Here is a 14,887-nt window from a genome sequence, read left to right on the forward strand (position 1 = left end):
CAATTCAACTAACATAAGCTATTTAAATACCAAATCCGTAACAATATAATAAAAACATCTGATTCTACGTCACATGACTTCCTTGTACGGAATATTAAATTATACGCATTTTCCCCTGCATTTCATTTCAACTTATTTCCTCGAATTTCGTTAGAGATTGTTTCATTTAAATAATTCACTTCTCAGTTCGCAGCAAGGGAAAAATACATAACAACTCAGAATATCTTCATTAAAATTTGAAAGACATAGAAAAACATAAAACACCAAATGCAGTTAAAAGAATTTTGAAAAAAATTACAATTAAAATTGCAGTACTTGTGCAGAAACAAGCAATTCAGCCAGTAGGCAAGAAGACAGATGTTTTGGTGCACAAAACTAAAAGTTTCCTTTTGGTCACACTCTGCAAAAAGACACTGAAGGTGCAGAAAGACCACTATTTTGCTAAGTTTCAAATGTAAACAAATATGGTTGCTGTGGTAAAAAAATTGGTTTAGCCGCACTTGAACAACTTTTGTATTTTTGATAGTTCTACAAGTATGCAATTAAAATTAAAATTAAAGGTCTACAAGTATGCAAAAATGCGCAATTTACCAACATATGAGAACAACCAAAAAATGGAAGGTGCACAACTACATGTTATAGCAGTCCTATATGCAAAATTTCAACATTCTGAGGCTACTCGTTTTCGAGTCAGACGCCACGAAAAAAATCTCTTCTGAATCAATTTTCAATCAGTTTTATAATTCTTTTGGGGAAAACGAGTCCTTTATTCTGCCCCTACGTACAGATGTCAGGCCAAAACATCGCTAAATTGCATTCGATAGCCGTCAAAATGAATATTTTCGTTGAAATATGATACCGGAATTTTTCGCGATTACAATACTCCCTTTAGTTCGTATAAGGAAGTAAAAAACAAAAATTGTTATGTTAGTAGGAGTGAGACAAAAATTGTTATGTTAGTAGGAGTGAGCCAAGAAGTAAACTGTGGACTCAGCGAGAGCATAAAACACCTTAATCAACTCTATAGTGCAACTTTAAAATCTGATTCCTTCCATGTTTTTTTTTTTTGGGGGGGGGGAGATCTGTATATATAATTGCAGATAGTGATAGATTTCGGATAAAAATTTGATTCCTTTCATGTTCTTTTGGGGGGGGATCTGTATATATGATTGCAAATAGTGATAGATTTCGGATAAAAATCTGATTCCTTTCATGTTTTTTTGGGGGGGATCTGTATATATGATTGCAGATAGTGATAGATTTTGGATAAAAATCAGATTCCTTTCATGTTTTTTTTTCGGGGGGGGGGAGATCTGTATATATGATTGCTTTGCTTTTGGCAGTCGTACGATTTTGAGTGATAAGGAAATTAGGATTCTACCTTGAATGGCTTTTAGAATTTATCTAACGTTGTTTAAGAGCCTCGACTTTATTTCTAGTCACACAGGACTAAAAGTATTTTGATGTACCTGGAAACAGTATTTTACTTTTTAATGCATTTATGTTGTGTTTAATGCAGTTATGTAATATTTTGTTATTAATTTTGTATAATGTAACATGACAAGTCTGATGAGAGTGAAGATTTACCGAAAAAATAAGATTACAGGATTAAGTCTATTTAATACTGAGGTAAATGTCCATCTCGTTCAATTGGCAAGATATCGCCAAGCTGGCGAAGGATTTAGCGATTAATTTTTGTCACCGAATTCGCCCAAACTTATCGGCCAATTGAAGACATTTTGGTCAGTTCCCTGTATAATTGTAATTGGTACTGTAATTGGATAACTATAATTGATCCCTATATGTAACCTTAACTGTATTCGGTCCTCATTTGTAATTTTTGACCGCATATGCCTTCCAATAATTTCCAAAAATTGAAGGTACTGGAAATTTTTCAACGGTCGTGTGAAAAACTATATAAGACTGGAGAAAGAGTCAATTCTCAGTTTTTGGTTAAGAGTTGACTTCGGAGTATTGAGATATATTTTGATCTTCGGTTGAAGTTTGCATTTATTTGTGTTTAACTTTCTTAGTAGTTTGAAGTGGTAACTACCGTTTGTGCTCCGTCATACTGAGAAGAGCTGTGGGAGTATTTTGTGGAAAGTTCCAGAACTGCAAAATGTTTCTCTAGGGAAAATAAATTGTATCAAGCTGTTGTCGTTTCTGTGTGCATTTAATTACGAACTCGTATGCACGAAACAATATCCGTACCATAAAATGGTACACTGCGTTAAAAAAAAAGGGGGGGAAGTTCTATATCTCCGGTTCTACTGGGTCGATTGACGAAATTCAAATTTCGTTTTTCGTGTCTCGAAAGTGCGACTTAGAATATGTATTAAATTTATACATAACATTGATCTAATATAGGTATTTTGACACAAAATCGGACGTTTCCTGAAATCACATGCCAATGTTTTTCCATATTTCGATTCTAAGACTCAAATTATGTCTAAATATTAAATTTTGTAAAATATGGCTCCAAATTTACGGAGAAATTCAAAAATTTAAATTGGCGCGCTTTTTTCAGTTTACGCCAAGAATAATTCACTTGGCGAACTTCTTAATTTATAGCAACCTATTCTGCTTTTCTTTTTCTCATTGTATACGAGCGGGGAGGGGGGGAAGTCATCGTTCTTACTTTCAAATAATTTTAACAAAGTACGTAAACCACATTTGGCGTTATTATCGCTTATAACAAATTTGCCAAATTTCGAAATGTGCCAATATGTAATTTCATGTATATCTTAGAAAATTTGGAATAAAACAGTCTAATTTTTTGCAGGTATGCTTAGAAATACACCTACTTTAAGATGATGGTAAAATTTTTATAGGTTATAATTCAAAAGTGTTTTCGAAAAATTTAAATTTTTTTTAAATACAAATTTTTAAAATATATCATAAAAATGGGTGAATTTTATTTGGAATGAACCTGAATTTCGAAATTTAAAAGCGAGAGTAAAAAAGTTTAATAATTAATGATATATTAATAAATATATACCAAATTCAATTAACATAGAAGAGCTAAAATTTTGAGAGCTAATTTTTTAAAAACTATTCGTGAGATTCTTACAAAATTTGGTAGACTGGCATAATTTGAGTCGTAGAATCGAAATATGGAAAAAAAAAGGCATGTCATTTCTGAAAAAGTCCGATTTTGTGTCAAAATACCTATGTTAGAATGATGATATATATAAATCTAATGTATATCCTAATTCGCGCTTTCGAGACATGAAAAACACAGTTTGAATTTCATCAATAGGCCTAATTAGACGGGAGATATAGAAGTCTTTTTTTTTTTTTTTCCGCTGTGTACCTGTTAAAGGTAGTACCGACTGCCTCCTTATTGACTTGCATATCGTCTGTGTGGGGTTTTTTCTAGGAAATTTGCTTAACAGTTTTTCAAATTTGCTACCTTTTGTTGGCTTAGTTTTGGTCCTGATTTCGCATTCGACATTACTTTGTTTAATTTAATACGTTGCAGATTTTGATATGGGTCAAGTGAATTTTTTGTTGCACACGAATATTCGGGAGCGACTGTAATATTATTTACAGCCTTAATTTCACTATATTAAGACCCTGAGCCGTGTGTTCGTTTTTCACCGTATATCTCTTGTCATCTTCAGCCCCGAATAAATCCGTCTATTATTATAAAATTAGGAATTTCCTCATCCGAACGATGTCGCATTAATCTTTTGTAGATGCTGTTCTCGGAGCATCATTCTCCGCTTGCTTGGTCATTGCTTGCGAGGAAAAATTTAAACGAAACGTGTATCTGGCAGCATATTAATGATATAAATTTTTTCACGTGATCCCTAACTAGACATCCACATCGTTAATGTTATTTTGTTGCAAGTTGCAGTAAGATTTTTTTTTAACTTTTCATTATTATTATTATTATTATTATTTTAAGTCCACATGTACGAGTAGTATGGAGACAGAAGATAAAACAAAATCGGTCTTACAAGGAATTGTTTGTGAAACTTTACACAAAGTAAAGCGTTTTACTATGCGTAAAGTGGAAGCGACGCGAAATGTGAAAAGATTATAAGTCTCAAAAACTCATATTTTCAAATGAGACAATCTGCCAGGAAGCAAAGAACAAAGGAAGGCATGGTTTCTCGATAAAAAGTAGTTTGTTAATTTAGTGTATTAATCTCGTGAGGAATGAATGTTATTTATTTACAACGAATAATAACTTTCAGGCCGAATGATTTTCCCGTATCCACCTTCTCCCCTTCCCCATTTCATTGAAAAGCGACCGATAAGTTTCCACTAGATAAAGTTTTTTTTAGCCCAAAGGGCATTAGCCCAGAAAAGCTATTAATTTCGTTTCGGCATTTTGCGTTAGAAAAAAATGTCGGTTCACTTTTCAAATTGTTGCCATCAAACATTAGAGCCCCGTGTTATATTAAAAAAAAAATAAATAATGAAGAATCTGCATAAATGTATGTATGATGTTTCCCGCATTGTGATAAAACAACGGTACCTAGAGCCATCAAATTTTGAATAACTTAATCTGCCACCGAATATGGGCATCTGGAAGTCCTAATTTGGAATTTGAAATATGTTTTATTATCATATTTTCATATTTTGTAACACTTCAAGGAATTTTTGATTAACAAACTCAACGATTTCAAAGCGAGCAACGGCAACACTGTACACGAAAAAAAATATCAATAACTAACAAGTAAACTAACAGTATATGTATGAAACATATAAAACTGATAACAATATTACCCTATTCTGCCAAGAGAAGAATTCTGGAAAGAACAGCTTTAATACCAGAAAAAATTAAATACAAATTTTCTGGAAATTTTGACAATGTATGCAATATTTTGCAACTGAAAATTAGAGATCATCTTACAAACATTAGTTAGCTTATTTTCATATAACAATGAAAAGTTTTGAACTATTGTGAGAATTGTTAGACTTTAAACTAAATACGAGAAAAGACAAATATTCGTATAATTGACAAAAACAGATTTAATTAATTGCTCGATATAGGATAGTCCTATAGAACAGATTTCATTAACTGGCTCGATACAGGATAGTCCTATAGAACAGATTTAATTAATTGGTTTGATATAGGATAGTAATATAGAACAGATTTAATTAATTGGCTTGATATAGGATAGTCCCACAGAACAGATTTAATTAATTGGCTCGATTTAGGATAAAAATCATCAGTTAATAAAATATTTAAATATTTGTGAAAGACAACAAAGTGGAGCGAAGGGGAAGGCGTATTTGCACAGTTAAAACTAATACTGAACCTTCTAATATTTACATACATAGATGTACAGAATATTTAATCAGCGTCATGAGATCAAAAAATTAATTAAATTCATAAAATAGATGGAATAAATATAATGTTAAAATGCTCTGAAAACAAAGATTAAATATGGCCTGAGTTCAAGCTTCCACAGAAATTTCCTCTTTGAGAGGATTGTAAAACTGAAAAAAGATTGAAAAACTGAAAAATATACACCTAGATCTGATTTTGATTTTCGCATAAAAAATATTAAAAATGCCGAGTCCATTTCAGAAAGCGTGCGTTATTGTAAAACTGAAAAATATACACCTAGATCTAATTTTAACTTTCACAAAAAATATTAAAATTGCTGGGTCCATTTCAGAAAGCGTGCGTGTTGCTGCTTACTCCTGAGTAAGCAGCCGCAGCTAAAATTAAGAATGAAATAATGCGCGTCGCTGTTGCAGGCGGAAGCGGGCATCTTTCGCGCGCATGCGTGTTACTTTATTTGTATCACGTGCAACCGTTTGCATGCGCTATGCAGCCGCTGGCTATTTTCCACGGGAGCCGTCGTTTGGTTCTGACGTTGCGTATTGCACGCGTCAGTTTGATAACAAGTCGTAGTAGCGTAGTAAAAGTTGCGCAGTGCAAAGTAAAAACAGGTTTGTTCTATTCCTAACAACCAGAAATAAGGCATGTACTTGTTTAAGATTTTAAAATAATATATCATAGTCGCAGAAATTTGGTTTTGCGTAGTAGTTGTTTTAATTTATTCTGCTGAATATTAACTGCTTTTCATTTTTCTTTAACTATTGATAGATTTACCAAGCTATGAATGAATTATCCAACTGAAAGCAACATTGGTTGAGTACTGTATTGTTCATTTGAGTTATTTATAGACAAAAGATTTTCTCACTGATGTCTTCTCTTACAATGGCCTACTTTAAAACAGAGAACGTGAGAAATAATTCATTATTTCATGGAATAGGATTTCGCAGTTTATTTTAAGTTTCTCAGTTTTAAATATGTTTCTAGAGGTAAATAATGCTGGAAGTGTATAATTCGAATTTTTTAATTGCTTTTCCCGAAATTCAGAACTCAAAAAGTGCTGGTTATTTGCATTCTTACCTGCTGTGCGTTGCTAAAACATCGCAGTATGCAAGCATTTCTGTTAATTCTTACTTGCTGGGAATTTATGCTGCTGTAATAACAAAAATGTTATAAAAAAAAAAAAAAAAGAAGGTTTGGATCTTTCATTTTTGAAACTTGTTACTCTGTGTTGCAGTTAAATCAATTGTGACTTAATTATTTAATACTAGCGGAAGTACCCGATGCCAGTTAAGTTAGATTGAGAGTAATGCATTTAACAACAGAGAGAACGAAACCGCTGTAATCCTTCTCTATTAACGATGAAAAAATACGATTCATAGTCAGATATTTTTCAGTCTGATGCGTTATGGAACCCACATAAAAAATTTCGATAGAAAAATAAGCTAATTGTATCTCATTATGTCGGCAACAATGGCACGCAGTTTTTAATCATTTTCGCCTTTCTAATCAAATGGTCGTAAAAGCTCAAATTCGATCCAATATTTCACCTATATTCGATTTCACCTATATTCGATTAAATGTGTATAAAATTTATCATAATTGATCAGAAATCAATAACGCGAACAAACAAACACACAAACAGACATTCTTCTTTACATGTATAGATTTTGTAAAACTTACAAATTTTTGATTAACAAACTCTACGATTTCAAAGCGAGCAGTAGCAACACTTTTCGAAATAAAAAACATTTTTTATTTCTAACGCGCGAGACTGTTGCCACTCGGAAAAATGAGTGCAAAAATAGCGCTTTCAGAGTTTTAAATTAATACTATTTCGGCTGATTAAAGTCGTACGAAGATGGGAAAGGTCGAAATGGCTTCCCACGAATTTTTGGAATCGGGAATAATGTATTTAATGTTTGGCAATGCTATTTTTATTTCAACGTAAAATTTAGAAATTTTTTATTAACAAACTCTGGGATTTTGAAAGCGAGCAGTGGCAACAGCTTCCGAAATAAAGCACATGTTCATGTCCAGCTTGCGAGACTGTTGCCACTCGAAAAAATGAAGGTCAAAATTATTGTTTTTCCGAGGTTTTAATTAATATCTTAGCTACTTTTTTGAGAAAACTGTAGGCATATCGACCTGTATCAGAACCCAGAAAAGGAATTGTAGAAAACTTGGTGAGGATAGCTATACTAATGACTGAGTTATTAGCGAACAAACACACACGGAGGCTTTCTTCTTAATATACATAGATTAATTAATATTTGACTCCATTTTTTAAAAATTTTATTCATCACTTCTGCTTTTATTTCAGTTTGATTGTCCGAGTCTTGAAGATTCTAATATCATTATTTCTTTATTTTATGAAGATTTATTTCATTTCTCTGGAAATGGGAGAACTTTTGCATCACAGAGCACTATGCAGCAAGAAATGTTTTCTAGAAAAGGCACAGGCAACACCATCTACCTAGCTGTAAAATCACTAAAAACTAGTAATTTGATCCTGATTTCGAAGTAGGGAAACGACTTGTTGCATAAATGCTTTCGTGTTATCTCCATGTGTAACTTAAATATGAGCCATAATAAATAAGTTTCCTTAAAACTTTTTCCACCAATGCATATCATGTTCCTTAAACAAATAGTTCTCGTATGCTCCGCCGTAATCTTAATAAGCTAATCCTATCAAGATAGACAACAAGCGCCAACTTCATAGTGTTAGCGAGAAAACATACTTTCATTATCAGCTCGTTTCGAATGTGGTAAAAGTTTCCAAACACAAAAACTACATCTACTAAATTAGTTATTTCAACAAACAAAGAAGAAAATGTACAGCTGCCCAAACGGGATAATGGTTAGCGACCCAGACTGCCGTACCAAAGGGTCCAGGTTCAAATCTCGGAGAAGTCATGGATGTTTGTAAATTTATAGTTTCTGTGCGGCAGGGGGGCACTATAAATTTGTGGCGAATCGATGGTCCTCTCGAGAGGTTGTCGGTAGAGGAAGAGGGATTCCCTCGGACCCATTCTCCCGGGGTGCTTTCCATCAAAAGTGGAGGCGGAAGTGAGCAAAGTCATTCCGTCACCAGTATGGTGTTCAAGGCTCTTGCCAACGACAGGTGCAATCTTGCACTCCTTGCCACGATGAATTTCGTGGGCTTGTTCTAATGTTACTGTCAGGCAAGTAAGATGAGTCAAACCAACAAAATACATGTGATGTTTACAAATTTTTAGAATGATTAAAACGTTGTAGAGTCATTAGGCTATTTCGAAGCAGAAGACAGGAAAAATGAGCAACGCTTTCGCCGGGACTCGAACCACGGGCCTCTCGAGTACGCGCTGAGCGTACTGACCGCTACACTACGAAGGCATGTTATAATGTAAAAAGCATCTTATAATGTAAAGAGTATTTTTTGTAACGTTCTGCCTTTTCCTGGAGTCTGCATCGTGATACAAGGATGTTTCGTAAAATTTCTAGGGTATCGTGGGATGACTTCTAATTATTATTTAAAAATAAAACGAAACATCCAGCCGTACACAAAAACAGATCGATAGATTTTTAATCGTTTAAGTCACTCTCATTTTTGATGTTCGCACTTTAAACATAGTAACTGAATTTACTATTAGTAAATAATTATGAAAATATTGATATAAAATTCGCCGATTTTCTTGAATAAAACTTCTTGCCCCTTTGTGATGTGAAGGAATAAACATATCTTTTCAAATACCTCCAAAAAATTCTCAACGGCTTGGACTTGGCAAGAATTCGGGATTGCAAGATTTAAGCAATGTGACATACAGTGTACATAAATGGCTTTAAGTCGATGGCTCAGCAATACGTGCTTGCCTCCTTTTAAACACTCCGCTCATAACACGAGCGCCATTATGAACTTATCCTCTAAGATATTTGATGTCCAACACCCAAGCAAGAGTTTAACTGTATCGTCGTCTCGAAACAGTTTAAAAATCGAAGACAAGCTCAAGCGACGAATACCAAGAAAGAGATAAATAAAAGTTTAGAAACAACGAAGATGCGCATAATACCAAACATATTGAAAGCAAAATTCTGAACTAAATTCAGTCATCTAGTAATTATAGAATTAAAATACTGTCGTCTATTGCACCATCTCCAAAATAAAATTAATTCTGTACATTTTCGTAAGCCATTTAAGTAATAAATTTAACCGAACGTTTCTTTCGTAGAATAACCAACTTCCTCCCATTGTAAACCTAGTCACTAAGAACGACAACTATAAGCTTTGTTCATGTTTTAAAGAAAGTATTTTAATGAGTTTCACATTGTGAATGCTTGTTTCTGATGATAGTGTAGACGTTTCTAAATCTATCTGTCGAAAAGAGATAGACTTTATTAATTTCGAAATCTTCTCTTAGAATGGTATACTTTAGAAAAATAAGAATACAAAGTTGACTGTGAAGTTTTCGATTTGACGTCGAGTTACGATTGATAATTCAGTCCCGTACACCTCTACTGAATAAACTGAAAATATGATTAATATTTTAGCAGATGCTTCGCTTTCTTCTTTTTTTCTTATTCCAATGATATTTGAGATCAATTAATTTTCTATTTTTATCATAACGATTTTAAGATTAATTTGGTTAGTATAAAGATAAAAACGAACAAAACTCGACGAAAAATTATAAATTAAAATGAACTGTTTGACGTCAAATAAATATTTGCTCCCTTTAATTCTCACGTTTCCTAGTTTTCAGAAGAATTAATTTTGTTTAGAAAATTGTGCCTTTATTTAATTAAATCATGAAATCTAATTCATCAGTTCCTCGTACTAATTATTTTCTCTGAAGTTTCATTTTTTTCAGTTGTTCCTACAACATCTTAGGAGATCTGAAGGTTGTAATGAAAAAAGTAAAGCTAATAATTTACTGAATAAAATCCATTCAGTGTATTAACAACGTTATTAGCGCAAAGTGCGTTAGCCCAGAAGGGCTATTAATTTTTCGTTTTGGCACTTTGCGTCGATTCACTTTTTAAACTGTTGCCACCAACTATTACAGCCCTGTATTATATTTAAAGAAATTAAATAATGAAGAATCTACCTGAATGTGTATGTGTTTCTCACAAGAAACAGTGGTACCAGAGCCATCAAATTTTGAATAACGTAATCCTCCAGCGAATATGGGCATCTGGAACTCTGATTGGGAATTTGTTTATTACCTATGCCATATTTTATCAGACATTAAAGAATTTTAGATTAAGAAACTCACCGATTTCAAAGCGAGGAATGACAACATTCTCCGCAAGAAAAAACGACAGTCAGTTGGTTAACGACAATTCACACACGGGTGCATTTTTTTATACTGACTATTTTTTCAACCCATTTTTCTTATACTCAAATCTTATTTAGCTTTCTCATCCCCCTCTCTCAAAAAAGGAAAACTGTATTTTTAGTTACGTATACGTTATGTTTTATGTTATTTCAAACTTTTAGGAGTTTTTTTTAACAAAGGGGATTTAAAATATAGGCTGTTTCTCCTTTTAAATCAGAGGTTTCCGATTGGATCGATATTGACCGCTTAGAGGACAAATTTTAAAGAGGGTCAACGATTGTCGAAGGCTCGATTGGTGGTCGATAGCCGAATATGCACCGGCAATTGATCGACATAATTAAAATCCCATTGATAACAAAAATAATTATTAATAAAATTTATAACTAACTGTATCATGTAGTAAAGAGGAAATCATTTTACATAAATATAAGAGAAAAAATACATTAAAATGTCTTAAGATATTATAAAAATTAATAATAATTTTTCTCGCCTTTCTAGCGTGCCTTCGTAGTGTAGTGATCAGCACACTGAGCCGGTATTTCAGAGGTTCTTGGTTCGATTCCCGGCGAAGGCGATTGCTAATTTTTCAATTTCTCCGGATTTTCCAAAATTACCTAATGTCTGTACAGTGGAGCCCGAAATGAAAGGGTATTGGATGATGATTCTCCTCACAGAGGATCTGGCGATTAGGTCACCTAAAAACGCCAGTCGCACTTTAAAAAGGGGAGTATATAAGTTATTTCTCCCGCCTTCCTTGCGTGCCTTCGTGGTGTAGTGGTTCCGCACGCTGGGCCGGTATTCCAGAGGTCCGTGGTTCGATTTCCGGCGAAAGCGGTTACATATTTTTCATCTTGCCTGCTTCCAAAAAAAAAAAAAAAAAAAAAAAAAAAAAAACACTAATAGCTCTACAGTGGCGCCCGAACAAAAAGGGTGGCGGATGATGATATCTCCCCACCCAGGATTTGGCGATTAGGTCCCCTGAAAACCCCAGTTGCCCTTTAAAAAGGGAAGTATGCAAGGTATTTCTCCCGCCTTCCTAGCGTGCCTTCGTGGTGTAGTGGTCAGCACACTGAGCCGGTATTTCAGAGGTCCGTGGTTCGATTCCCGGCGAAGGCGATTGCTCATTTTTCATCTTCTTGGCTTTTCCAATTACCTAATATCTCTACAATTTTTTAATATGTGACAGTTTTGGCAATAAGGGCAATATAAAAACGAAAAACGCGAAAACACTAGAAAACATTATCAGGTTCAATGTTCCGTCTTACTTTCTTCGGGAACATGCAAGGACCTGATTCGGAACAGAGAGCTTACTAAAGCTATGTTCAATAACTGTGGGAAGTAGACAGGATACACAAGAAGGGTATACAAAACCCTTTATTTTTCTCTATTTACAATAACTTCCGTACTTCGGAATACAAAGACCCACTACTTGTGGTCTAAACGTAAAAATATAAAAATAAAACTAAACTCTTAACTTTGAAATAATAAACGTGGAAGATTGGCCTTATATTAACAGGAAGCCGTATGTAGTACAGAGAACTGTGAAAAGTTATCAAGAGGAGTAAATCTCTGGCCTGGAAGGCAACCAGCAACTGAGTAAAACTTCTAAGGTAAGCGGCCTGCTTCGACTAACTGCTTCCTCTCTCTCGCTTGGCAAAAAGCCACAACTTAAGTACTTGGCGTTCGCCAGACAAACTTTGCATAAATACGTTAACGCTTATAATTCTGGCCGGAAGTAGAAAATAAGAAGTGATAGTAAAGATTTAAAATAAAATAAACGTTAGTAAAACTTAAGATCCTTACAACATAGTAAAAAAAGTCTGATGTGTATACTACATGACTTCGTTGTACGGAATATTAAATTATACGCACTTTTTCCCGCATTTTATTTAAACTTATTGAATTAAATTAAATCTACTTCATCGATACAACATAAACCACAAGAGAATAAATGCGCTTTTTAAAATTCACTATATTTCTTTAGCGACACTTTTGTGCTAGGTTTACTTAACAGCATTACATCTCATTCATTTTATAATTCAGAATGCGCAAAAATTATGTCGTCTGAAGAATTACCACAAGTTTTTGGCGATTGCAATACTTCCTTATTACTTCGTACAAGGAAGTAAAAAATACTAAGAACGCAAAACTAGAATGGTGAACAAGAAACAGGTTGAATACTTTTAAAATAGCTGGTTTAAAATTAAATTATGCAGTTTTATGCCAAATAATTTTTAAATGCATCAATATACTGAAGCGCTGCCACTAAATTAATTAAAATCGAAAGTTTTTTTGCAATTAGAATCTGCGATTTTGTTTTCGAACACTTGTTTATATTTGTAAAATTAAAAAAATTAATAATGCAAAAAATCATTAAACATAAATTTAATAAACCATATTTTTAAATCTTTTGTTCATATTTTTAATGTAAAAGAAAAATGTAAGGGGAGTCTACGAAGAAGACCATTCTTTTAAAAGGGTACGATGGAATTTAATGTCTGAAAATCTTTGATTTGAATGATCAGATTCTAAATTGTAATTTCAAAATCGCAGAAGTACGAAATAAATATTGTAGTTGGCTCAAATTCAAGTTTCATATCTCATCAGTTGAAAGCTTACCTACAGATAAATCATAAACCAACAAAACTGACAATGTTTAAATATTCTTAGATTCTATTACAGAAGCCACAAATATATTGTTTATCATAAGAGCAGATATTTTGTTAATTATTATAAGCTTTTATTTAGTTCGTTCATGGTGTTTTTCGCTATGATTAAAAGTCTGTGATCGATTCAACACTTCCTCCTACAATAAAAGCACTAACGTGTTAAAAATTCAACATACCAAGACCTCGTAACACACCCTAACTTCAACTCTAAACCCTGGGGTACTATTCTGAAAGTGGCTAACTCTGAAGTGTAGCGTCAGAGAGCCTAACTACATTCATTCAACCTTTAACACATATTCACCATGATTTGGTCTTTTTACAGTCACACGAATAACAAATTTTTAACATTACTTTCACTTTTACCATATCACGGTATTTCTTAACATTTGAAATAACAGTTCACATTGTATATAAGAACATATTAACATGCCGTTAATTTTACGCATTTGACAACATACATTAGTAGTACATTGTTAACTTCTATTCTTTTCAAAGCAAATGCCAATTCTTTCTACATTGAAATACTACATTTCAAAAAGTCTTTCAGACTAAAACTTCTTTCTTGCCAGAAAGTTTTAAATAAAATTTATACAATAACTTTTACAATATTTAAGTATTTACACATCGCTATTATACATCAACTTTAGTTTTACGCGCGAGTAATTGAAAAACATAATACCAAAATTGGTAACAACTCATTTCTCGCCCTTTTGGCGATAAAGGTAGACCTCGCATGAGGTAAAACTTCTTGAAATCTGCCACTTGCAGTAAGAATGAAAGATTAACTTAAGTTTGCAAAGTAACATAAAATTTTACTTATCTTTGTGATATTCGGACATTCTTTTCTGAGCCTAGTCCTGGAAAGTAGCGTAGATTCTTGTTTGATTTATCCTCCTTCGTGTGCGGGCTCGCCCTTCAGTGCCTTCCTCTAGAAGCTTTCTTTTTTTTCCAGATCGGTCACCCTTGAATACCTTCGTTTTCGCCTCTGCCTGTGGTCTTGGCCGTTTGATGGCAGGTGGTCTTGGCGGAACCGGGAAACTTCTTTCGTGTTCCTGCTTGGACCTCGTTGCTGGCCGTTCAAATTTTCCTTGTAACTTTTCCTCCGCCGCTGGTGGCCCTTCCGCAGTTCGGCGACATTTGCTGCGGAGAGTACTGTCGGATGAGTAGATCTTCCGTTTTAGAGCCGGGTTATAGTTGCCGTCATTTCTCCTGGCTCTCTTTGCATACGTCGTCCTTCTCCCTTCTTCATTCTGGGGGTGTTCGTGAGCTCTCTTTTCTGGACGGTGGAATGGCTTCTTTTTCTTGTTACCTTTAATTTTCCCTCGGGGAAACTTTCTTTTCACTTGCTCCTGCCTCTTAATGGCTTGCCCTTGTACTTGTCGTTGTTCCACCTCTGGAGCTTGTGCCTGCGGTGTCTGCCGTGCCGGATCCTGCAAAAGATCTGTAAATATTTGCATTTTATTACGATCATAGTAGGGTTTGATTTGATCAAAGTTTGCGGAGCAGGATTCACCATTCCTGGCTTTTAACACTACTACAGCGTGAGTTATTTTTTCTATGACATGTGGTCCTTCAAATCGTGGAAAAAATTTGGCAGTTTTATCTTC

General features: G+C 34.0%; 1 long non-coding RNA gene across 1 annotated transcript in view; it reads left to right on the forward strand.

The window, feature by feature from the left end:
* The first annotated feature begins 5,819 nt into the window (after positions 1 to 5,819).
* The window catches only part of LOC146995341 (uncharacterized), a 470,439-nt gene continuing 461,371 nt past the window's right edge, over positions 5,820 to 14,887 (forward strand). The window contains exon 1 of the long non-coding RNA XR_015042973.1: positions 5,820 to 5,913. This is a non-coding gene — a long non-coding RNA (uncharacterized LOC146995341). The remainder of the gene's footprint in view (positions 5,914 to 14,887) is intronic.

The sequence above is a fragment of the Stegodyphus dumicola genome, chromosome 9 (assembly GCF_044657685.1).
Source record: "Stegodyphus dumicola isolate Sdum_Otavi_A_Nest chromosome 9, ASM4465768v1".
Taxonomy (NCBI): Eukaryota; Metazoa; Arthropoda; class Arachnida; order Araneae; family Eresidae; genus Stegodyphus; species Stegodyphus dumicola.